This window comes from Nerophis lumbriciformis, linkage group LG10, assembly GCF_033978685.3.
Source record: "Nerophis lumbriciformis linkage group LG10, RoL_Nlum_v2.1, whole genome shotgun sequence".
Lineage (NCBI taxonomy): Eukaryota > Metazoa > Chordata > Actinopteri > Syngnathiformes > Syngnathidae > Nerophis > Nerophis lumbriciformis.
This window is the reverse complement of record NC_084557.2, coordinates 8,219,842-8,245,816: the sequence shown is the minus strand read 5'-3', so window position 1 is coordinate 8,245,816 and position 25,975 is coordinate 8,219,842. Positions and strand designations below refer to the sequence as shown.

The 25,975-nt window shown below is 39.6% G+C and overlaps 2 non-coding genes and 1 pseudogene across 2 annotated transcripts; 2 read left to right on the top strand and 1 right to left on the bottom strand.

The window, feature by feature from the left end:
• The first annotated feature begins 956 nt into the window (after positions 1–956).
• On the top strand, positions 957–22,145 carry LOC133612702 (long-chain fatty acid transport protein 2-like; annotated as a pseudogene).
• A 2,068-nt stretch (positions 22,146–24,213) lies between these two features.
• trnag-gcc (transfer RNA glycine (anticodon GCC)) lies at positions 24,214–24,284 on the top strand. Its single transcript has one exon. It is a non-coding gene; the product is annotated as a tRNA-Gly (tRNA).
• A 1,353-nt stretch (positions 24,285–25,637) lies between these two features.
• trnad-guc (transfer RNA aspartic acid (anticodon GUC)) lies at positions 25,638–25,709 on the bottom strand. Its single transcript has one exon. It is a non-coding gene; the product is annotated as a tRNA-Asp (tRNA).
• Positions 25,710–25,975: the final 266 nt, after the last annotated feature.

The window sequence follows — 25,975 nt, the reverse complement described above, 5'->3', positions numbered from 1 at the left end:
GCCCATGTGGTGATATCCCTTACACACTGATGTCACTTTTTTGATGCAGTACAGCCTGAGGGATTGAAGGCCTTGCCGCTTACGTGCAGTGATTTATCCAGATTCTCTGAACCTTTTGATGATATTACGGACCATAGATGGCGAAATCCCTAAATTTCTTGCAATAGCTGGTTCATAAACTGTTAAACAATTTGCTCACACATTTGTTGACAAAGTGGTGACCCTCGCCTCGTCCGTGTTTGTGAATGACTGAGCATTTCATGGAAGCTGCTTTTATACCCAATCATGGCACCCACCTGTTCCCAATTAGCTTGTTCACCTGTGGGATGTTCCAAAAAAGTGTTTGATGAGCATTCCTCAACTTTGTCTGTCTTTTTTGCCACTTGTGCCAGCTTTTTTGAAACCTGTTGCAGGCATCAAATTCCAAATGAACTATTATTTGCAAAAAATACTAAAGTTTCTCAGTTCGAACGTTAGATATCTTGTCTTTGCAGTCTATTCAATTGAATATAGGTTGAAAAGGATTTGCAAATCATTGTATTCTGTTTTTATTGAGCATTTACATAACGTGCCAAGTTCACTGGTTTTGGGTTTTGTAAGTAAAGGAAACACAAAGCAATAATTTACAAAGTTTTCCGGATTTTACATAAAAAGTCAGACTTTTGTCCGCAGTGTCCAACAGTCAAAGTCGTCCCCTCAGTAAATGATGAATACATGAGGGTCATGTGATTCCTTTTGGTTCATTTCAGCTGTGAATACCAACACATATCAAATAAATGTGAGTGGTAATCTGATGGCGACAACATGAGTTTAGTCACCATGTTTTTTGTGTGTTACACTATTTACGTAAGCTTCAATACTATCAATGTTTTAGTCGTTGAACTACAGTATATCCTGTTTAAATTCCTGTGAATGATTGACTTATGGTCTCTATTACCTGCAGGCGACCAGAAACATTCTAGATAATGTTTGCCTGGTTGAAGTGAGGAGAAAGCTCAAACTCCGTGCACTTCAAGCTTGCTCTGCTTTGTAACATCATCATGTTCTTCTGGCTGATCCTTGCAGCCTTTGCGGGTTGCCTTTTTTTGCGCTTCCCTTACTTCTACCAGGACATCAAACACATCGTGTCAAAGCTGAAAACGAGGCGCACGGTGCTGGACTACATCCAGAGGAACTACACCATCCTGGACCGCTTCTTGGAAGCGGCCGATACTCAGCCGCACAAGCCGCTCTTCCTCTTCAAAGATGACACCTTCACCTACCGGGACGCCGACCAGCTCAGCAACAAGGCGGCCAGAGCGTTGCTGCACAGCGGCCTGGTGCAACAGGGCGACACAGTGGCCTTGTTCATGGGGAACGAGCCCATGTTTGTGTGGCTCTGTTCAAGCTCGGATGTTCGGCGGCTCTGCTCAACTCCAACATCAGGTCTAAAGGTCTTCTGCACTGCTTCAAGTGCAGCGGGGCCAAAGTCCTGCTGGTGGCTCAAGGTACTCAAATATTGTTCATGCACAATGAATATTTCTGCAGATGTACCATTGTTGTAAATTCAGAATGAGGGCAAAAAGTGCAATGATTCAGTGTATTACTGCAATTCCGTAACTTAATTATGGAGCTACATCACTTAGTTGTGCAACTAACTTTATGAAGTAGTACCATGTGGCTTTAAAGTAGAGCTATGACACAGCTCACTACTACTGATACTCCACTAGTATTTTTGCAAAAGATTAACTTTTAAACTTCAATCCTGAGGATGCATTCATTCTGCACTAAAATTAATGGCAATAATAAATAATTTACGTTGAACTAAGCAGTGACTTCTGGCCCAACCACAATCAGCACTGACTGATATTCACATTAGAAATCACATCGTTTATTCCCAACCGTCAATCATCAATATTCATCTTATTCCAAGCGTTGCTTCCAGTATGTGGATTTTTGTTTCGTTTAACAGCAGAACTTTCCTCCAGAAGGTCTTATCTTTGTCCGTGTGGTGTCAGATGAAACACACATGGAGCTGTTTGGCCACAATACACAGCAATATGTTTGGAGGTGAAAAGGTGAGGCCTTTCATTCTAGGAACACCATTCATACCGTCAAGCATGGTGGTGGTAGTATTAGGCTCTGGGCCTGTTTTGCTGCCAATGGAACTGGTGCTTTACAGAGAGTAAATGGCACAATGAAAAAGGAGGATTGCCTCCAAATTCTTCAGGCCAACCTAAAATCATCAGCCGGGAGGTTGGGTCTTGGGCACAGTTGGGTGTTCCAACAGGACAATGACCCAAAACACACGTCAAAAGTGGTAAAGGAATGGCTAAATCAAGCTAGAATGAAAGTTTTAGAATGGCCTTCCCAAAGTCCTGACTTAAAACGTGTGGACAATGCTGAAGAAACAAGTCCATGTCAGAAAACCAACAAATTTAGCTGAACTGCACCAATTTTGTCAAGAGGAGTGGTCAAAAATTCAAGCAGAAGCTTGTGGATGGCTACCAAAAGCGCCTTATTGCAGTGAAACTTGCCAAGGGACATGTAAGCAAATATTAACATTGCTGTATGTATACTTTTGACCCAGCAGATTTGCTCACATTTTCAGTAGACCCATAATAAATTGATAAAAGAACCAAACTTCACGAATGTTTTTTGTGACCAACAAGTATGTGCTCCAATCACTCTATCACAAAAAAATACAAGTTGTAGAAATGATTGGAAACTCAAGACAGCCATGACATTATGTTTTTTACAAGTGTATGTAAACTTTTGACCACGACTGTATATATAGGTATATACAGTATAGGTATATACCGTATTTTTCGGAGTATAAGTCGCTCCGGAGTATAAGGCGCACCGGCCGAAAATGCATAATAAAGAAGAAAAAAACATGTATAAGTCGCATTTTTTGGGAAATTTATTTGATAAAATCCAACACCAAGAATAGACATTTGAAAGCCAATTTAAAATAAATAAAGAATAGTGAACAACAGGCTGAATAAGTGTACGTTATATGACGCATAAATAACCAACTGAGAACGTGCCTGGTATGTTAACATAACATATTATGGTAAGAGTCATTCAAATAACTATGACATATAGAACATGCTATACGTTTACCAAACAATCTGTCACTCCTAATCGCTAAATCCCATGAAATCTTATACGTCTAGTCTCTTACGTGAATGAGCTAAATAATATTATTTGATATTTTACGCTAATGTGTTAATAATTTCACTCATAAGTCGCTCCTGAGTATAAGTCGCACCCTATGAAAAAAAGTGCGACTTATAGTCCGAAAATACAGTATTTAAATAAAAGTATATACTGTGTATATATGTATATAAAGGTATATGCTGTATATAAAGGTAAATACAGTATAGGTACTGTATATGTATATAAACCAATACATCATCCCACTACCATCAGGGTGCAGGTACAGAACTATCAAATTCCGGAGGGCCCGCCTCAGGAAAAGCCTTATCCCTGCAGCTATAGCCGCCCTTAACAGCAGGCCCGGCCGACCTGTCTGACAAGCCTGTAAATGTGTGTTGGTCATGTATGATGTCTTTTTGTTATTTTTTTTGTGATGTGTAATGTCTATTGTTTAAATGTACGGCAGTGACAATGAATTTCCCCAAGGGGACCAATAAATCTAAATCTAAAGGGGTGTAATATGATCAAACGTTGTTGTTCTTGTCAAAGGTCTAGCAGCCACATTTTGTACCAACTGTACAAAATGCAATAATCGATTCAATATATTGACTTCACTTCAATGAAAGCGTTGCTGGCCGTGAAAAACTGTACTTACCTGTTGTGTCTCTCTTGTCCCCAGACTTGCAGGGTCCAGTGGAGGAGGTCCTGCAGGAGCTGGAGGAGCAGCAGGTGTCCACACTGGTGATGGGCACAGTGTGTAGCAGTGCTGGCGTGCTGAGCTTCACGGACACGATGAGCCAGATGTCCTCTGAGCCGCTATCTCCAGACTTGAGGTCACATGTCACGCTGCAGAGTCCTGCAGTGTACGTGTATACGTCAGGGACTACAGGTGAGCGCCATCAGAGGTATGACGTTTCGACGGGACAGCAAATATCCTCATCGCGTCCCGTACCTCGTCTTTGCCAGGTCTCCCCAAGGCAGCCTTGCTCACTCATTCCAAACTTTGGGGCATGACGACGATTCTTCGTTCCTCGGGGTTGACCTCCAAAGATGTGATTTATATCAGCCTCCCTCTCTATCACACTGCTGGCTTTGTTGGCTTCGCACTAGCCATTGATGTGGGTAAGTGCTTACTGTCTGTTTTATATTTTGTATTAATAAATGTAATGTAATAATTGTGCCGGAGAACATTGTAAGAAGCAAAGACATTTTACACAGTGTCAGAAATAAAGGTTTGGTTTTATATCTAAGCCTCACAGTAAAACTGTACTTCAATGTAAGTCATTTTGGACTTTTAAGTACTGTGTTTTCTGGACCATAGGGCGCACTGGATTATAAGGCACACTGCTGATAAGCGGGTCTATTCAGGTATATTTTCATACAAAAGGTGCACCGGATTATAAGGCGCATTAAAGTTAAAGTACCAATGATTGTCACACACACACTAGGTGTGGCGAAATTATTCTCTGCGTTTGACCCATCACCCTTGATCACCCCCTGGGAGGTGAGGGGAGCAGTGAGCAGCAGCGGTGGACATGCCCGGGAATCATTTTTGGTGATTTAACCCCCAATTCCAACCCCTGATGCTGAGTGCCAAGCAGGGAGGTAATGGGTCCCATTTTTATAGTCTTTGGTATGACTCGGCCGGGGTTTGAACTCACAACCTACCGATCTCAGGGCGGACACTCTAACCACTAGGCCACTGAGTAGGTAAAGGAGTCATATTATGATTTTTTCCTAAATGTACAAGACTTCCTTGTGGTCTACATAACATGTGATGGTGGTTCTTTGGTCAAAATGTTGCATAGATGATGTTTTACAGACCATCTTCAAGTCGCTTTCTGACAGTCGCTTCAGGATGCGCCGTTTTGTGGGCGGTAGAGATGCGCGGATAGGCAATTATTTCATCCGCAACCGCATCAGAAAGTCGTCAACCATCCGCCATCCACCCGATGTAACATTTGATCAGAACCGCACCCGCCCGTTGTTATATATCTAATATAGACGATGCAAGGCATTAGTGAGGTTATAAAGCTTTTGCCTGTTAAAGAAAGGAGACTGATCCAATGCAGTACAGACATTCGCGTGCCACGCTGTCACGACCCAGACGCACACCAGTGCGCAATCATATGGGAGCCGCGCTGAGCGCACCTCCAAGCGCGTCTCGCTGCCGGCGACGGCCGGGTATGGGCCCGACGCTCCAGCGCCATCCATTTTCAGGGCTAGTTGATTCGGCAGGTGGGTTGTTACACACTCCTTAGCGGGTTCCGACTTCCATGGCCACCGTCCTGCTGTCTATATCAATCAGGGTGAGCCCCACCCCTTTCGTGAGCGCACTGCGCGCGGAGTGACCCCTGTTACGCGCCCCCGGCAACCGGGGTGGCGGGCAGGTAAGCTGCGCGGGCGGAGCGCGCGGAGTGACCCCTGTTACGAGCCCCCGGCCACGGGGGTGGCGGGCAGGTAAGCTGCTTACCTGCTGCGCGTGACGCCGGCCGCGGCGGGGTGTCGGTGCGGTGGGCGCGGTGGTGACCCTGGACGTGCGTCGGGCCCTTCTCGCGGATCGCCTCAGCTACGGCTCCCGGTGGGGCCCTCTCGGGGGAAGGGGCCTCGGTCCCGGACCCCGGCGAGGCGTCCCTTCTCCGCTCCGTAAAAGTGTCCATCTCTTTTTTTTTTTTTTCTTCTGTTCTGGCATATGCAGCAGGTGCCTGCTCGTTTTTCGTATGTGGGTAACAACATTTAACTATGTGTATATATTTCCGAATTGGTTTAACTGCCACCCGCCTGAATCTATTTAAAATCGAATTTTTTTTTATTTCAACGGCCCGACCCGCGGATAAAATCTAATTTTTTTAAATTTCATCCGCCCGATCCGCGGATAATCCGCGGACTCCGCGGTTGTGCCCGCAAACCGCGCATCTCTAGTGGGCGGTCTTATTTATGTGCCTCCACTTCGACAGCGTCTTCTCACCGTCGTCTTTGTTGTAGGGGTGTAGCGTGCAAGGATGGGAGTGGACGAAGTGTCAAAGGATGGAGCTAACTGTTTTAATGACATTCAGACTTTACTTCAATCAATAACGGAGCAGCATCTCCTCATCCGCCTGAAGTGTGAAGTGAATTATATTTATGTAGCGCTTTTTCTCTAGTGACTCAAAGCGCTTTACATAGTGAAAGCCAATGTCTAAGTTACATTTAAACTAGTGTTGGTGGCACTGGGAGCAGGTGGGTAAAGTGTCTTGCCCAAGGACTCAACAGCAGTGACTAGGATGGCGGAAGCGGGGATCGAACCTGGAACCCTCAAGTTGCTGGCACGTCCACTCTACCAACCGAGCTATACCGCCCCCTGAGTCCCGTGAAAAACCGTCTGACCGGAATCCTCTAATAACTAAAGTTCCTTGGGTGAATAATGTAAATTCACTACACCGGTATGTTTTAGCGCTTTAATAGCTAGTCTACTGACAGATATAAGAAAGAACTTTACGCTACTTTATATTAGAAATGGCAACAGCGGAGGATGAATGTCTCATAAGAAGAAACTTATGACTACGATGTCGTCACGGACTACAATGGCGGACTTGTGCAAATGTTCAGTACTTATGCAGATCCCAAATACACATCAGCAGGTACCAGAAGGTAAGAAAAGTTGGTTTTGAATAATATTGTGAAACAAAACGCCAGATAATATGTCTGCTAATGGGTGCCATTTTGCGGTCTTATACACACACCATAGTAATACTTGTATCTCTGACTACGGTAGTCGTAATGGGCCGACAATCCATCCAGGCTTCTAAGTCATACCAAAACATTTTGATAGATTTTTGAGTGCCGTTTGTAATGTTCTTTATTTTCAAGGATACGTTTAAAGATGTGGTGTTTTTTACTTGCGTCATATTGCAGTCTACGCGTACTCTTATGTGTGACTGCCATCTACTGGTCACACTTATCATTACACCATGTACCAAATAAAATTGCTTCGAGGTTAGTAAGCACTGCCAGAATTATTCCGTACATTAGGCGCACCGGGTTATAAGGCGCACTGTCGACTTCTGAGAAAATGAAATCAATCAATCAATCAATGTTTATTTATATAGCCCTAAATCACAAGTGTCTCAAAGGGCTGCACAAGCCACAACGACATCCTCGGTACAAAGCCCACATAAGGGCAAGGAAAAACTCACCCCAGTGGGACGTCGATGTGAATGACTATGAGAAACCTTGGAGAGGACTGCATATGTGGGTAACCCCCCACTCTAGGGGAGACCGAATGCAATGGATGTCGAGTGGGTCTGACATAATATTGTGAGAGTCCAGTCCATAGTGGATCCAACATAATAGTAAGAGTCCAGTCCATAGTGGGGCCAGCAGGACACCATCCCGAGCGGAGACGGGTCAGCAGCGCAGAGATGTTCCCAGCCGATACACAGGCGAGCGGTCCACCCCGGGTCCCGACTCTGGACAGCCAGCACTTCATTCATGGCCACCGGACCTGTGCCCCCCCCCTCCACAAGGAAAAGGGGAGCAGAGGAGAAAAGAAAAGAAACGGCAGATCAACTGGTCTAAAAGGGGGGTCTATTTAAAGGCTAGAGTATACAAATGAGTTTTAAGATGGGACTTAAATGCTTAAATGCTTTTAGGATTTTAAGTGCGCCTTATAGTCCGAAAAATACAGTAGGCCTTTCCATTATTTCGTTTTAATTTTTGTTTTACTATTAGTTATTATTTTTTTATGTTGCTAAAAAAGTAAGCATTTCCAGGGAAAATAGTAAGCTATACGGGTCAAGTCAGTGTGCATCTTGGCAAACATACAGGGTTTTTATCTCGGTTACTATCTTGGTTATTTTACGGCCAAACTACAGTAGTCCGTTTGCTCAGACGAAGAAATATCAAGCGTAGCGGCCAGGAGTACATTACACGTAAGGAGAAGAGGGATCCATCCATAAATTGGTAGTGTCGAAAACAAAGGTAGTATCGGTATATGACAGATACTAAAGTACTTGGGTCACTATGATGTTTTCTCAAAATCCTTCTTTTGGTCCATCTTTTTAATGTTTAGAAACTCAGAGAATAATTACCTGGACACAGGAGGACTTTGAAACCAAAAAAATACTTTTTACTGTAGTTTAGGTATTGTGTAGTATAGGTGGGTTCTAATCACGTGACCTAGAGGCACATCCGGTCACTTCTGGGTTTCCATTAAGCCATTGTTTTTCAACGTTTTCTGAGCCAAGGCACATTTTTTTCATTGAAAAAAATCCGGAGGCACACCACCAGCAGAAAACATAAAAAAATGAAACTCCGTAGCCGATATTGACATTAAAAAGTCATTCTCGCAATTGTTTGATATAAATCAAACCATAACCAAGCATGCATCACTATAGCTCTTGTCTCAAAGTAGGTGTACTGTCACCACCTGTCACATCACACCCTGACTTATTTTGAGTTTTTTAAATGTTTTCCTGTGTGTAGTGTTTTAGTTCTTGTCTTGCGCTCCTATTTTTAGTGGCTTCTCCTATTTTGTTGGTATTTTCCTGTAGCAGTTTCATGTCTTCCTTGAACGCTATTCCCCGCACCTGCTTTGTTTTCGCAATCAAGACTATTCAAGTTGTGCGGACGCTATCCTTCTTAGTGGGGACATTGTTGATTGTCATGTCATGTACGGATGTACTTTGTGGACGCCGTCTGCTCCACACGCTGCAAGTCTTTGCTGTCCTCCAGCATTCTGTTTTTGTTTACTTTGCAGCCAGTTCAGTTTTAGTTTTGTTTTGCATAGCTTTCCCTAAGCTTCAATGCCTTTTCTTTATTTTTGGTTTAAGTGTTAGATACACGCTGCCTCCCGCATATTGTGATCACGACAAACCATGTTCCCGACATCTACAAAGCAATTAGCTACCGGCTGCCACCTACTGATACGGAAGAGTATTACACGGTTACTCTGCCAAGCTCTAGACAGCACAGACACTCAACAACGGCACATTTGCGGATTATAATTACTGGTTTGCAAAAATTATTTTTAACCCAATAAAGTGAAATTACATAATCACCCACGGCACACCAGACTGTATTTCACGGCACACTAGTGTGCCGCGGCACAGTGGTTGAAAAACACTGCATTAAGCTACTGTATATTAACCAGAAACCATGCAGACTTAGGCTTATTTTGTAAGGCTTAGAGGCAAATATAAAAGCGATCATGCAAAAATATTTAAAATGGGATGGAGTGGATTTTTTACACTCTAAAGAAAAATGTATTTTTTAAAAGATTTTAACCATTTTTTATCACCAAGACATTACTGCTCGCCACCACTTCACTTCACTTGACACTCACGGTATTTAGAGAAGAAAAGATTGAAGGCGCATCATGTCTTTACATGTGGAGGGGTCCACAAATTAAACATTAATCGGTGAAAGACAAAGTTGGACTTATTTGTGCATTGCTAAGTGATGACCGACATAGTGATGATTGACACAACGAGTGACGTGCTGGATAAGTTTGTTTGCAGTTGATTTTCTGCTAGAAATATTAGTCTCGTGTACAAGTCATGTCTGCAGTTGTTTTTGTGGTGTGAAGTTCATATTTTGTCTCATTATTTATCTGTATATGTCCCTGTTGTTCAGCAATATCAAGATTCAATATATGCTGTTGAGTCTATGAGAGATTTATTAATTTAGTTTATTAATACTATTAAGGATATTTTCTTGATGCTAACAAATATCACCAAAGACGCTATAATGAGGCCATCTGTGTCGAATAAACCACTTGGCTTTCCTGCACAACAACAACAACAACTAAGCTTTTAGTTTCTTTTATGAAAATCGACAATGAAACCACTGTGGATTGGACCAACAATCACAATATTTATTACTAGGACTTAACATGATTTTAGCAGGTCTTTGTAGTTTTATTTAGGCATGGCAACCACAAAAGAACACAAACTAATGCAACTTATTGTCCTGTCTTTACGTTTAGTTCTGCTCTCAAACTCTACTAATATAGTAAAGAATACACTTGATTGCATCACAGAAAGTTTCTCAAGCAAATCAAATGTTAAAACAAACATTTTACAAAGTGATCACTGCAGACACAAGCGGTCCGATTGTATTCTGCAAGATGATGAAAGTGATATTTTTAAAAGCCATTTTCCTTGACTTTATTACGTTTTATAACGTACTTCTTTTGCGACTCTATGAAAGCTATTTCCTATCTCTCTATTAGAACAATTGGAAGACCGAAGAACAGAACTGCAATACGACATTTTCTAAACAAACTCTACACTCACTCTCGCTTCTTTAATGCTAAGCTCAAGTTGCTTGATCATCGTGTGAATTAAGCTACGAAGAAGAAAAACGAATATGCAACCCAGCTATTGACTTTGTTTTGATCAAACAATTGTATGTAATACGAGAGAATACGCAAGTAATTTAAATACGGTTTGATATTGTTAAACTGTCAATAGCACTCACCATAAATGAAAACTAAAAATTACAGTTAATACATGTGATTGAAATTTAGCCTATCTCACTTACGAATGATCGGAATTGGCAGCACAAACCCTGATTGGAACATGTAGTACATATACTACCAATGGTAAAAAAATACTGAAAATTATACGATCTTGTCTGGATTTTAACAAGCAAAGCTATTATTATTGATGATTGTTTTCATTTGTTGTCGTGTCCAGGTATCACAGTTGCACTGAAGAATAAATTTTCTTCATCTCAGTTCTGGGACGACTGCAGAAAATACAACGTGACGATCATCCAGTACATCGGAGAAATCATGCGTTTTGTCTGCAACACGCCAAAGGTTGGTGTCTACTTTCTAACGCCGTATTGATATTAACACTGAAGTGAATTAATGAACTCGTATTATGTTTTGCATATGGTGAATGTTTATATTCATCTTGGAGAAAGCAAACCACCCAGTTTAAGTAAACAGTGCTATTTCAGTTTGAGCACATAATAACATCAGGCCCCTTAGTTTGACATTCGCAGGTGGATTGGGTCACTTCTCGTAGGAAAGAGGCTCTAATGGCGGAGAGAATAAGCACGTTCAGTGGAAGGCTCAGACTCCCAAAATGCAACACAGAACGACACAGGAAGTCCTTCATACCGACAGCCATCAGACTGTATAATACATATGTTCCTTTTTGACTGTACTTAAATGTATAATAGACTGTATTTATATTATTCACATGTGAATAATGCTGTATAATAGACTGCATTTATATTATTCACATGTGAATAATGCTGTATAATGGACTATATTTATATTATACACATGTGAATAATGCTGTATAATAGACTGTATTTATGTAATTCACATGTGAGTAATGCTGTATAATAGACTATATTTATATTATTCACATGTAAATAATTCTGTATAATAGACTATTTATATTATTCACAAGTGAATAATGCTGTATAATAGACTGTATTTGTTATTCACATGTGAATAATGCTGTATAATAGACTGTATTTATATTATTCACATGTGAATAATGCTGTAAAATAGACTGCATTTATATTATTCACATGTGAATAATGCTGTATAATGGACTATATTTATATTATACACATGTGAATAATGTATAATAGACTGTATTTATGTTATTCACATGTGAGTAATGCTGTATAATAGACTATATTTATATTATTCACATGTAAATAATTCTGTATAATAGACTATTTATATTATTCACAAGTGAATAATGCTGTATAATAGACTGTATTTGTTATTCACATGTGAATAATGCTGTATAATAGACTGTATTTATATTATTCACATGTGAATAATGCTGTATAATAGACTGCATTTATATTATTCACATGTGAATAATGCTGTATAATAGACTGTATTTATATTACTCACATGTGAATAATGCTGTATAATAGACTGTATTTATATTATTCACATGTGAATAATGCTGTATAATGGACTGTATTTATATTATACACATGTGAATAATGCTGTATAATAGACTGTATTTATGTTATTCACATGTGAGTATTGCTGTATAATAGACTATTTATATTATTCACATGTAAATAATTCTGTATAATAGACTATTTATATTATTCACAAGTGAATAATGCTGTATAATAGACTGTATTTGTTATTCACATGTGAATAATGCTGTATAATAGACTGTATTTATATTACTCACATGTGAATAATGCTGTATAATAGACTGTATTTATATTATTCACATGTGAATAATGCTGTATAATGACTGTATTTATATTATACACATGTGAATAATGCTGTATAATAGACTGTATTTATGTTATTCACATGTGAGTATTGCTGTATAATAGACTATATTTATATTATTCACATGTAAATAATTCTGTATAATAGACTATTTATATTATTCACAAGTGAATAATGCTGTATAATAGACTGTATTTGTTATTCACATGTGAATAATGCTGTATAATAGACTGTATTTATATTATTCACATGTAAAAAATACTTAAGTATTTATTGTCTATTGTGAGCGAACTGTGGTGCTGAATTTCCCCCAGGGATCAATAAAGTACTTTCTATTCTATTGTAATTGGGATTTCGGAATGCAAAAGTGATAGCCCTATCCTTGAGAAGAGACTACCTGTCTAGCTCAAAGCCAACATTTAAGTTATGACTTAAAGCAGTTGTTTTCCAGACACTTGCACACGAACATCTCCTTTTATGGTCAGGATGTGCTCTCCTGACTTAGCACACACACACGCACACACACACACACACACACACACACACACACACACACACACACACACACACACAGAGAGAGACAGGAAGGAGGAATATAAAACTGATGGTTTGGCTTCTCCAAGTTAGGAGTGCCTCATTTTCTTCTCCTCCAGGAACTGCAGTCCTGTATAATGACGCTTGCTTGTGATAAAGCAACTTTTGGTTCAGTAAAGCGTCTCCGACGTCTCTTTCGATCCAGCCGCACCGCCGTGTCGCCCTTCTGCCCGGGAGAGGGTGACAAGACCAGAAATACACATTAACACGGCAATGTTTCTCTTGTTACAGAAACCCAATGAGCGAAACCACAAAGTCAGACTCGCAATTGGCAACGGAATCAGAGCCAATGTTTGGAGGGATTTCCTGGACCGCTTCGGAGACATTCAAATCATGGAGCTCTACGGTGCAACGGAAGGGAACTTCTTTTTGATGAATTACTGCGGAAAGATCGGAGCTGTCGGGCGAGCAAGCTTCTTGTACAAGGTAAGGTGCACTCTTCTTTTGAAGAACTCTTTTTTGATCGTCTCCTTCTTGTTGTTGGGTGCAGTGGTGTTTCCCCTTCGCGATGATCAAGTGTGACGTCGACAAGGGAGAACCTGTGAGGGATTCATCAGGTCTCTGCATCCAAGTCCCCAAAGGTGTGTGGATGTAGGGCACAGAATTGGATTTAAAAATTATTTATTAGCGGACCCAAATTTCTTTTAGCGCTTCCTTGATGCTGCTAACATTCAGGATTGCTCACCCTTAGAGATAGAGAAGATCTGAGAGAGGGAAGTCGCTGCCGACGTAAACAAGGAAGTGAGGACGTGGGTGTGTGGCCAAACATTTATAAACTACATTACCCAGAAGGTTTAGCGCTATAACTGATTTCCAGAATAGTTAGACGTTGCTGTCCCTGATTTATCTACGCACAAACATACAAAACCCAAAACCAGTGAAGTTGTCACGTTGTGTAAATGGTAAATAAAAAGAGAATACAATGATTTGTAAATCCTTTTCAACTTATATTCGATTGAATAGACTGCAAAGACAAGATACTTAACATTTGAACTTTGTTATTTTTTGAAAATATTAGCTCATTTGGAATTTAATGCCTGCAACATGTTTTAAAAAAGCTGGGCCAAGTGTCAAAAAAGACTGATAAAGTTGAGGAATGCTCATCAAACACTTATTTGGAACATACCACAGGTGAACACGCTAATTGGGAACAGGTGGGTGCCATGATTGGGTATAAAAGCAGCTTCCATGAAATGCTCAGTCATTCACAAACAAGGATGGGGCGAGGGTCACCACTTTGTGAACAAGTGTGTGAGCAAATTGTCCAACAGTTTAAGAACAACATTTCTCAACCAGCTATTGCAAGGAATTTAGGGATTTCACCATCTACGGTCCGTAAGATCATAAAAAGTTTCAGAGAATCTGGAGAAATCACTGCACGTAAGCAGCAATGCCCATGACCTTCGATCCCTCAGGCGGTACTGCATCAAAAAGCGACATCAGTGTGTAAAGGATATCACCACATGGGCTCAGGAGCACTTCAGAAAACCACTGTCATTAACTACAGTTGGTCGCTACATCTGTAAGTGCAAGTTATGCAAAGCCAAAGCCATTCATCAACAACACCCAGAATCGCCGCCGGCTTCGCTGGGCCCGAGCTCATCTAAAATGGACTGATGCAAAGTGTAAAATTGTTCTGTGGTCTGACGAGTCCACGTTTCAAATTGTTTTTGGAGACTGTGGACGTCGTGTCCTCCGGACGAAAGAGGAAAAAGAACCATCCGGATTGTTATAGGTGCAAAGTTCATACGCCAGCATCTGTGATGGTATGGGGGTGTATTAGTGCCCAAGGCATGGGTAACTCTGTGAAGGCACCATTAATGCTGAAAGGTTTTGGAGCAACGTCTTTTTCATGGACGCCCCTGCTTATTTCAGCAAGACAATGCCAAGCCACATTCTGCACGTGTTACAACAGGGTGGCTTCATAGTAAAATAGTGCAGGTACTAGACAGGCCTGCCTGTAGTCCAGACCTGTCTACCATTGAAAATATGTGGTGCATTATGAAGCCTAAAATACCACAACGGAGACCCCCGGACTGTTGAACAACTTAAGCTGTACATCAAGCAAGAATGGGAAAGAATTCCACCTTAAAAGCTTCTAAAATGTGTCTCCTCAGTTCCCAAACATTTACTGAGTGTTGTTAAAAGGAAAGGCCATGTAACACAGTGGTAAAAATGCACCTGTGACAATTTGTTTGCAATGTGTTGCTGCCATTAAATTCTAAGTTAATGATTATTTGCAAAAAAAAAAGAAGTTTCTCAGAGTGAACATTAAATATATTGTCTTTGCAGTCTATTCAATTGAATATAAGGATTTGCAAATCATTGTATTGTTTTTATTTACCATTTACACAACGTGCCAACTTCACTGCTTTTGGGTTTTGTATTACTATAACTACTACTACTACTATTACTGTTATTATTACTACTCCTATTACATTTGACTGCAAGCTAAGTACGACCTGACGACTGTCGCTACAGGCGAGCCAGGACTTCTGGTGTCAGAAATCTCGGCGGGGGCTCCTTTCCTGGGCTACGCCAGAGACCTGCAGCAGACTGAGAAGAAGAAACTCCACGATGTCCTCAAGAAAGGAGACGTCTTCTTCAACACGGGCGACCTGATGCTCATCGACCACGACGGCTTCTTTTACTTTCAAGATCGACTGGGCGACACTTTCAGGTGACCTTCTTCTTCTTTTCTACACTCACGCGGACTGATGGCGTGTTTGTTTTTATTTCCAATCCAATTGCGACGTGATTGTCAACAGGTGGAAAGGAGAGAACGTGTCCACCAATGAGGTGGCAGATATCCTCACTCAGGCTGACTGCGTCGCTGAGGCAAGCGTATATGGTGTGGAAGTTCCAGGTACAGTGACAGTGGACCTCTCACTTACTGTGCAGTATTTTGCCAAAGTCTTGGGTCACCACCGGCTTTGTTGTTAGAAGGAAGCAATGTTTGTGTCCCTTATTTGCTCCTCACTGCAAAAAGTCTGTTCAAAAACAAGAAAAAAAATACAAACATTAGGGGTATTTTATTTGAACTAAGCAAAATGATCTGCCAATAGAACAAGAAAATTCCAAAACAAGTAAAATTAAAGCTGCAAGCAGCGTTGGTCGGGCCCGCGTATTTGGCAGGTGCTAGTCCTAAGTGTCCCAATACTTTTGTCCAGTTTTAGTAGTACGTGTCCCAATACTTTTGTCAAGTTGTAGTCCTAAGTGTCCCAATACATTTGTCCAGTGTAGGTGTCCCAATACTTTTTTCCAGTGGTAGTCCTAAGTGTCCCAATACTTTTGTCCGGTGGTAGTCATAAGTGTCCCAATACTTTTGTCTAGTGTACCTACCTTGTCTGCATTGTGTAGGCACGCTGGTGCTTCCTGCTTTTAAGCAGCCATCTTAAAAAAACAGCAGCGCAGCAGCATCAGCGCAGCGGTTCTTTGAAGGGTCATAAAATCAAAACCGGAGCAGTTAGAAAAACGCTGTTCTGTACTTTTATACACAACGGTTCAATCTCTCTCCTGTGTTAGTTTGAAGCCGAAACGACAAACGCGCTCAGAGGAGATAGTTTTTGAAGGAAGGTGACCGGTTTTTACAAAAAATTCGTTTTGAAGGGGGAATAGCAAACTTCCTGTTGATTTTTGCAGGGGGTTGTCAATCTATGAAATGTAGGTCTAAGTGAGACCTACATATAGGTTTTTGTTTCATGTCTCTCCGACCTTCCCAGTGGGAGTTACAGGCAGTTTTGTCATTTTTTTCTTCCGAGGAGCAGTTTTTTCAGCGTTTTATTCAAAAATTGCGCTAGAACGCAATTTTGAGATTTGGGGTTAGGTTCTTTTATTAAATCGCAATTTTTGCCAGTCCTGATGTGTGTGTTCAGTTCGGTGAGTTTTGAAGCATGTTAAGGGGGTCAAATTACAGCTCAAAGAGGCAAAAGTGACTGTTTTTAGTACTTTTTTGTCTTGAAGGGGGAATTGCCAACTTTTTGTTGATTTCTGCCCAAGGATGTACAATTATGAAATCTAGGTCTAAGTCAGACCTACATAGAGAATTTTGTTTCATGTCTTTCCGACCTTCCTAGTGGGAGTTACAGGCAGTCTAGTTTATTTTTTTCCTAGGGGGCGCTAGAGCGCAATTTTGAATTTTGGGGTTCGGTTTTTTCATTAAAAGACAATTTTCGCAGGTCCTGATGTGTGGGTCAAATGTGGTGAGTTTTGAAGCATGTTAAGTGGGTCAAATTAGTGCTCAAAGAGGCGGCCGGTATAATAATAATAAAACCTTACAAATTCAATAGGTCCTCATGGCCCATTGCATAAGGACTCCCTTTGGGAGTCCTTATGCAATGGGCCATGCGGGCCCTAATTAGCTAACCTCAATGAACCCGAAAATACCTTAAAATAAGTATATTCTCACTAATAACAAGTGCACTATTCTTGGTAGAAAAAAAAAGAGACCTTTTTGCTCAATATGTTGAAAAATATTCTTAAATTAAGTAAATGCTAGCGCCATTATCTTGACATAATGATATGCGCTCGGCATCATGATTTTTTTTTCATGCTTGAAATAAGAAATTATTACTTTAAAAAAGTAGTTTTATACTTGTGAGTGTTGATGACACAGCTTTGCAACAGTTGATATTCTAGTTTCAAGCATGTTTTACTCAATATAGGTCATCAAATCTCAGCAACAAGCTGTAATATCTTACTGAGATCATTTAGGAGCAAAACCCTTAAAACAAGTAAAACACTCTAACATAAAATCTGCTTAGTGAGAAGAAGGATCTTATAAGACAGAAAATAAGCAAATATCACCCTCAGATATTTCATCTTACTTATATTTCAGTTTTTGCAGTGCTCTGATAGGAAATTATTATTATTATTTTTTAACATTTGTTTATTGAGATTTTTTTGGGGTGGACAAATCAGTTCCTAGAAATGCAATACAATACAAATCAAATGTTCTGTTTACCCCCCGAAAATAACAATGATAAAATAAGATTAATAAAGAATAAAAATAAAAATCAGTCAAATAAGTACAAGAAAATATTGATATAAAGCCAAAGACAACTGTACATTTCCGAATGGCCTCAATATGGTGCAACAAAAGGCTCATCAATTCAGCCACGTCTCAATTGGGAGCAAGCTGGAGATCTCCTTTACATATTTTGGGAACCCGAAACGTCACAGAACAACCCTTCGATGTCAGCCTCATGTTTTCCGGTTTGAAAAAAATAAAGAACATTTTTAATCCAGCGGGTGTGGCAAGGAGGCGCTGTTGCCTCAATAAAATGGTGAATGCTACATGGTTCTTTTGGGATTTTTTAAGAGAATTCATGACAGAAGGGCTATACCAAACAGATTAGGATCAATCTTTTCGCCAATTACCAAAGACAAAGTTTTAAAAACGTATGTTTTAAGTCAGCTGGAGACTGTTGACAGCAATCACACGATCCAGATATTCCGTCTTACAAACCCCAAAACCAGTGAAGTTGTCACATTTTGTAAATGGTAAATAAAAAGAGAATACAATAATTTGCAAATCCTTTTCAACTTATATTCAATTGAATAGACTGCAAAGACGAGATACTCAACGTTGGAACTGGAATTTTTTTTTGCAAATATTAGCTCATTTGGGATTTGATGCCTGCAACATGTTTCAAAAAAGCTGGCACAAGTGGCAAAAAGACTGAGAAAGTTGAGGAATGCTCATCAAACACTTATTTGGAACATCCCACAGGTGAACAGGCTAATTGGGAACAGTTGGGTGCCATGATTGGGTATAAAAGCAGCTTCCAGGAAATGCTCAGTCACCAATTTGTGAACAAATGCGTGAGTAAATTGTCGAACAGTTTAAGAACAACATTTCTCAACGAGCCATTGCGAGGAGTTTAGGAATTTCACTATCTACGGTCTGTAATATCATCAAAAGTTTCAGAGTATCTACATACAGGTTTTGGCGCAACATATGTCGCCATCCAAGCAACGTCATCATGGACGCCCCTGCTTATTTCAGCAAGCCAATGCCAAGTGTCGGAGGCAGATATTTACATATATCCGAATTTAAGTTGTACTTCTTTCATTTCTTAGTCATATTTGAAAACAGCTCGTGTTTTCCATTTCTTCTCTTGATGCTCTGTCAGCAAGTATACTGTGTGTGTTAACCTTGAGTTCTTTGGAATGTGTTTTGACTAGCATTTGTTTTGTCTACAGAGATGGGACGAGAGAGAGGGTGGTGGGATCGGGAAGACAGACCATTTTGGGAGGCGCAATAGAATGTTCTAGGGTTAGACTGGTCTCAATCAGAGAATATACAACAAAATACCTATTCTGTCTCTGGTGGTTTTTCAACTCAGCTTTAAGTGTCGGAAAGAACTTGGGAGCGAATTGTGATTTGAATTCCCTGGGAGGAACAACTGGTCCAAAACGCAACACAAGCCACATGTTACAACAGCGTGGCTTTGTAGTAAAAGAGTGCGGGTACCAGACTGGCCTGCCTGTAGTCCAGACCTGTCTCCCATTGAAAATATGTGGTGTATTATGGAGCCTAAAATACCACAACAAGTAAAATTAGCACAACTTAAGCTGTACATCAAGCAAGAATGGGAAATAATTCCACCTGAAAAGTTTCAAAAATGTGTCTCCTCAGTTCCCAAACGGTTACTGAGTGTTGTTAAAAGGAAAGGCCATGTAACACAGTGGTAAAAATGCCCCTGTGACAACTTTTTTGCAATGTGTTACTGCTATTAAATTTTCCAGTTAAGTTTTCCAGTTCAAACGTTAAGTATCTTGTCTTTGCAGTCTATTCAATTGAATATAAGTTGAAAAGGATTTGCAAATCATTATATTCTGTTTTTATTTACCATTTACACAACGTGACAACTTCACTGCTTTTGGGTTTTGTAGAAAATAAAATGTTGGGGGTATGTCATCATTGTAAATATAACTGATATCGGTATGTGAGATGTATTAATCACAATAAACAAAATAACCTTGCATTAAAAAAAAAAATTCTTACTTACCATAAACCAACATCATACCTGCCAACTACTCCGGTTTTCCCGTAATTAGTACGGTTTTCATCAACCTATTCCGGGTTACGGTTGCAGTGATAAAAAATACGGGTTTTCATTAATTAAAAAAAAAATTTTTTTTTAAATGCGCGAGGCTATTTATAGCACCGCTGCCAAGCACGAGGCACCTGTTGCCATTGTTTCCAAACGAGCGAACGATCATGGAATCAGCCGGAGAAAAATCGCAAACGAGTCTTAAACCGAAAAGAAAACTGCAGTCATTCCGTGAAGAATATTCAAAAGCCTATCCGGGAATAATTATCCGTTCCAAAAAGGGTGAAAACTACGCGAATTGCACCTTGTGCAGACAAGATTTTTCGATCGGACACGGAGGAATTAGCGATGTAAAAGACCACGTTGGGACAAAAAAACACAAGTCTAATGCCGTTGCTAGCGATACAAGTGGAAAACTTTCAACGTTTTTCGGATTTTAGCCACAAAAAGGTAATGACACCAATGTTATCTATTGGAATTGTTTAGTACTGTTATACTGTTAAAAGTGTTTATACTATTTATGCTTTCAAGTCCAAGTTGAAGAAATCTTGTTAAATGTTGACAGCATAACTACCAAAATACAGAAGTATGTCCTTAATATTTTTGCAGTGCTATTTCTGTTGAAAAGTTAAAATGATTACATTAGAGATGTGATGTGCCACTTTTCAAGTGTCTGATGGCTTAAATTCATTTTCATTAATTTTTCATATTTTGAATTCTTTTGAAAGGCTTACAAAAAAACTATATTTGAATTGTAATTCCATGCTATTGACAGGACTATTAATTTTAATGAAGTTAGCTTACCATGTTTACAGTATGATAATTGTGATAGAAATGTGAATTTTAGGCACATAATATTTTTTACAATTGAACAAGGCAGTAGATTATACAAGCTTGGACAGAAAGTTAATAATGACACCAATTTTTTTTTAAATGGAATTGTTTAGTACTGTTTTACCATTTGTTTACTGTAAAAAGTGTTTATACTGTTTATACTTTCAATTAACAAATTGAAGTCTTGTGAAAGGTTGACAGGATAACTGGCATTAACTGTCAAAATAATTTCAAACTATTGAAGTTAGCTTACAGAATAAACATGTCAATCAACCCATATGATTTTTGCTGTAATATTTTTGTTTTGAAAAGTCACTGTGACTGATAGAAAAGTGATGGTTTTAGCAACATTTTAACCTGTCTGAATGCTAATAATCATTTTGCGTCGGGGGGCGAAGCCTGAACCCCCCACCAGGACTTTGTCCTGGACCTACCGGGGCCTGCGGCCCCTGGACCCTGGCTACTAGGTTTTTCTGATTTCAAAAGTTGGCAGGTATGCAACATGCGTAAAGAAAGATGGTCTTTTTGTCCCAGGTTGCCATGTTGAATTGTAGATTAAATTCTCCATTGATCATTGATTAGTATATTTATTGATCTTAGGTTTCCGTCTTAGGATAAATCAACTCAGACCTCAGATTTAAACTCCTACCTGGAACACTCCCATTGTGTTGAAATGTGTGTATTGGGCACAGCCTTAGTATGGATGGACATGATCAATAAAGCTTTCTCTGTAACGTCTGCAGGCCACGAGGGGAGAGTAGGGATGGCGGCCGTCGCTCTCAAAGACGGACAAACCTTCGATTGTGTTTCCGTCTTCAAGCACCTTGAAGGCTTCTTGCCGGCCTACGCCAGGCCGCGTTTCATCAGGATCCAGGTACTTGTTGAGGTGCAACACTGGCATTGGAGTACGAGTAACAATCGTCATGATTACTTTTGTTGCAGAGCTCCTTGGACATCACGGTCACGTTCAAAATCATGAAGACTAAACTGGTTAGGGAAGGCTTCAAGCTGATAGAAATAAAAGATCCGATCTATTTTCTGGCTGAAAAGGAGAAGAAATACGTTCCTTTTACGGTGGAATTATTCCACGCGGTTACATCGGGTGACATGAAATTATAACACGTTCTTTTGTTGAAAAGTGTCATATTTGATGGTATTGACTGAAATCTAACCCATCTTGGTCACTACAGTAGGTGGGATGGGCAACGCACAATGGTACTTAAATCTTGTGACAAAATAAAGATGATCTTGATACAGAACGTCATATTTATGTAGTTGTTCACGTTGATTAAAGGAAAACTGGACATTTATTGGGTGTTTGCCAATAATCATACACAATGCTTATGTTTTTTTTCATTTAATTTTTATTGACATCCACATCTATTTTCTGCCCTAAATGTCAAAATAATATATTTTTGTTTATATCCCAACGATGCCACCCCTCCCCCCAAACTGAAAAAAAAGAGAAAAACAGCAAAAAAAACCCACCTTTTTTTTGAATAAGCAGTAGACAATGGATGGATAATATATATAGATAGATAGCTATTAGAGATGCGCGGATAGGCAATTATTTCATCCGCAACCGCATCACAAAAGTCGTCAACCATCCGCCATCCACCCGAACCAACATTTTATCAAAACCACACCCGCCCGCACCCGCCCGTTGTTATATATCTAATATAGACGATGCAAGGCATTAGTGAGGTTATAAAGCTTTTTCCTGTTAAAGAAAGGAGACTGATCCAATTCAGCAGAGACATTCAATGCGTGCCACACATTAATATATCTTGGCCACGCATTAGTGGCTAAGAGATATTAATGCGTGATAATATTATTTATCATTATTATAATATTATTGTCATTTCCATTAAGAAAGTGTTGACTATTGTTGCCAATGCCCTCAGATCAGGAGTGCGTTCCTCACACTTTGTGTGCGCAGTTGCAGAAAGCAGAACGAGGCTTTTAAGAAGTTAAAAACAGGTTTTAGAAAGACTAGGCCTATATTTTTGTTAGGTAAAAAAAAATTTCTGAATTTATTTCAATGAATATTAACTTGTTAACGTTATAATGCTCAAATAGGGATGAGGGCGGGGTGCACAGTGAAACAGTGAACAATTTCGTGACAAAGATGAACCTTTATTGAAAAAAATAAATAAAAAATGTGCCTCATAAGCCTTAGGCTGTCAATCACACGCACAAACTTAAATTATACAATAACATATGTATGTCATCTCTATTTAAACAACAATAAATTAAATAAATAATAAGTTACCTGCAAATTATTGGCCAAGGCAAATAGCTGAAGGGGGGAAATCTAACCCATCAGACTGCACTTTATCATCAAACTTGAATTATAATGAAAATATCTATCTATCAATCATCTATATATATCTATGTCTATCTATCTATGCCACATCAATATGGAATGCGCTCCCAACAGGTATAAAAGAAAGTGCATCTCTATCCTCCTTCTAAACCGCAATAAAAGTTTACCTCCAGGCAGCTACAACCCTAAACTAACACCCTCCCCGGATTGTTAATAATCAAATGAAAACAATCAAATGCAGATACGTTTTCTTATGCCTCTCTCTCTCTCTCTCTCTCTCTCTCTCTCTCTCTCTCTCTCTCTCTCTCTCTCTCTCTCTCTCTCTCTCTCTCTCTCTCTCTCTCTCTCTCTCTCTCTCTCTCTCTCTCCATCTCCCTCTCTCTCTCTCTCTCTCTCTCTCTCTCTCTCTCTCTCCATCTCCCTCTCTCTCTCTCTCTCTCTCTCTCTCTCTCTCTCTCTCTCTCTCTCTCTCTCTCTCCCTCTCCCTCTCCCTCTCCCTCTCCACTACTTGCTGTCCATATCCTACACTGTTCCAATATCCATATCTCTGTTCTCAATTGTTGATGACTGATGAAAATAAACCATACCTAACCCCCCTCCACACCTTTATTGTAAATAATTCAATGTGATTATCTTGTGTGATGACTTTTTTTATGATGATAGTATATATCTGTATCATGAATCAATTTAAGTGGACCCCGACTTAAACAAGTTGAAAAACTTATTGGGGTGTTACCATTTAGTGGTCAATTGTACGGAATATGTACTTCACTGTGCAACCTACTAATAAAAGTCTCAATCAATAAATATCTATCATCCATCTCTATCTCTATCTATATAGAATAATGTCTATTTGTGTTGGCCCTGCGATGAGGGTGCGACTTGTCCAGGATGTACCCGGCCTTCCGCCCGAATGCAGCTGAGATAGGCTCCAGCGACCCCGGAAGGGACAAGCGGTAGAAAAATGGATGGATGGATATCCATTCATACAGTCTTGAAGTGTGTTATTGTCGCATGATGAAAAGAGTGTGCCCCACCCTGAGATATAACGAGCATTGGTGGTTCAGTGGTAGAATTCTCGCCTGCCACGCGGGAGGCCCGGGTTCGATTCCCGGCCAATGCAACATCTCCTTTTTTTATTTTTTAGAAAAAGCCAGTAAGTCTTTAATAAAACCAACAAGCAATATATGTCCCTTTTTGACTGTACTTAAATGTATTTATGTTATTCACATGTGAATAATTTAGTTTATTGTCTATTGTGAGCGAACTGTGGTGCTGAATTTCCCCCAGGGATCAATAAAGAACTTTCTATTCTATTCTATTCTATTTATCTTTGGCAGCTTAGTCACGGAAGACCATGCTAATTTACGCTCTTGGGTCAGACACTTATTTCGATTGGATGTATATTTTTTTATTTAATATCATTTTATTTTTTAATGGTACTTTAATTATTATTAATAGTTTATTGTTTTTATTTAAATAGTTTGTCATCCTATTTTAGTCAATTATTAGTAATATATTTTCAGTTATAATGAGTGTTTTAATTATACAATACACTTATTTAATATATTTACTGGTCAACACTGCCATCTAGTGGCTCTTTGTATGTCAACATTACATAGGCATGTTCTCTTTGTGTCTCGTAGAGAAACCCAAAATGCATTTGAATAAAATATCAAACACGATTATTTTAGTGAAGAGATTCATTTTGGCCAAGTTCATTTATAAAGACGAACAGCTTTTTATAGAAAAACCTTGTTTATATAAATACGATTATTGTTACAAAAGTACGAACAGGTATCATGTTTACTTCCCCACTGTCCCTTCAGCTCGCCATGATCCTCTGCTGGCTGCATCTACGGTAACACTACGCCCAACTTTTCACTCAAAACAGAACTTTTCATACCCGATCATTAAAAAACGTAACATAAGATCAAAGACAATTTATTTTTGTCGCGTTTTCTGATCTCACCCTGTTGTCTGATTGACAAGCTACAACCGCCCACAGCGCCACCAGTGGACAAAAGTATATTACAGTTTTCTTTTGTCGCGTTCTCTGATCTCACCCTGTTGTCTGGCGTTGATTGACAAGCAACAACCGCCCACAGCGCCACCCGTGGACAAAAGTATATTACAGTCTTCTAGCGCTGCCATTTATGTTTGCAAATAAGTGCAAACTACACACGTATTATATTATCACACCCTTTAGGTAACAATAATAGCAGTATTCTATGTATTTGGAATATTTTACTGTCGAAGAAATGTGGCCACGTCAGTAAGAATTCGAATATCCTCTTTGCTGGAGACTCGTAAATGAGGGAAGACATGCAAACTTGACGCTAATGATGGTCTCTGAGTGGAAAATCACTGTAAAGTACAGTCTACTTAAATCGAATTAAAGTGTACAGATATGTTAAATTATATGGTCTTTCGTGTTAAACTGTACTGGATTGGCATATTTGCACAAAAAAAAAATCTCCCCGTCGGGGAATCGAACCCCGGTCTTCCGCGTGACAGGCGGAGATACTGTCCACTATACTAACGAGGATGGTGGTGGAATAAGACCAGTAATACTTATATCCTTTTTAATCTGTGATTCTCATTCACTACGGATTTTTGAACAAATGTGACGTCGTAGGCATTCTTAGCAAAAATTGTCTGGGACTTTACTAATTCACAGAGCAACAAAGTGGTGGTAAGTAAGATAACAAAATTTGTTTTGTTGTATATAATGTAATATAAAAAGCCTTCATTTTATTTTTTTGGGGGAGAACAGAGGGCATTTACCGTGAATTGATTAACGTGGACCCTTAT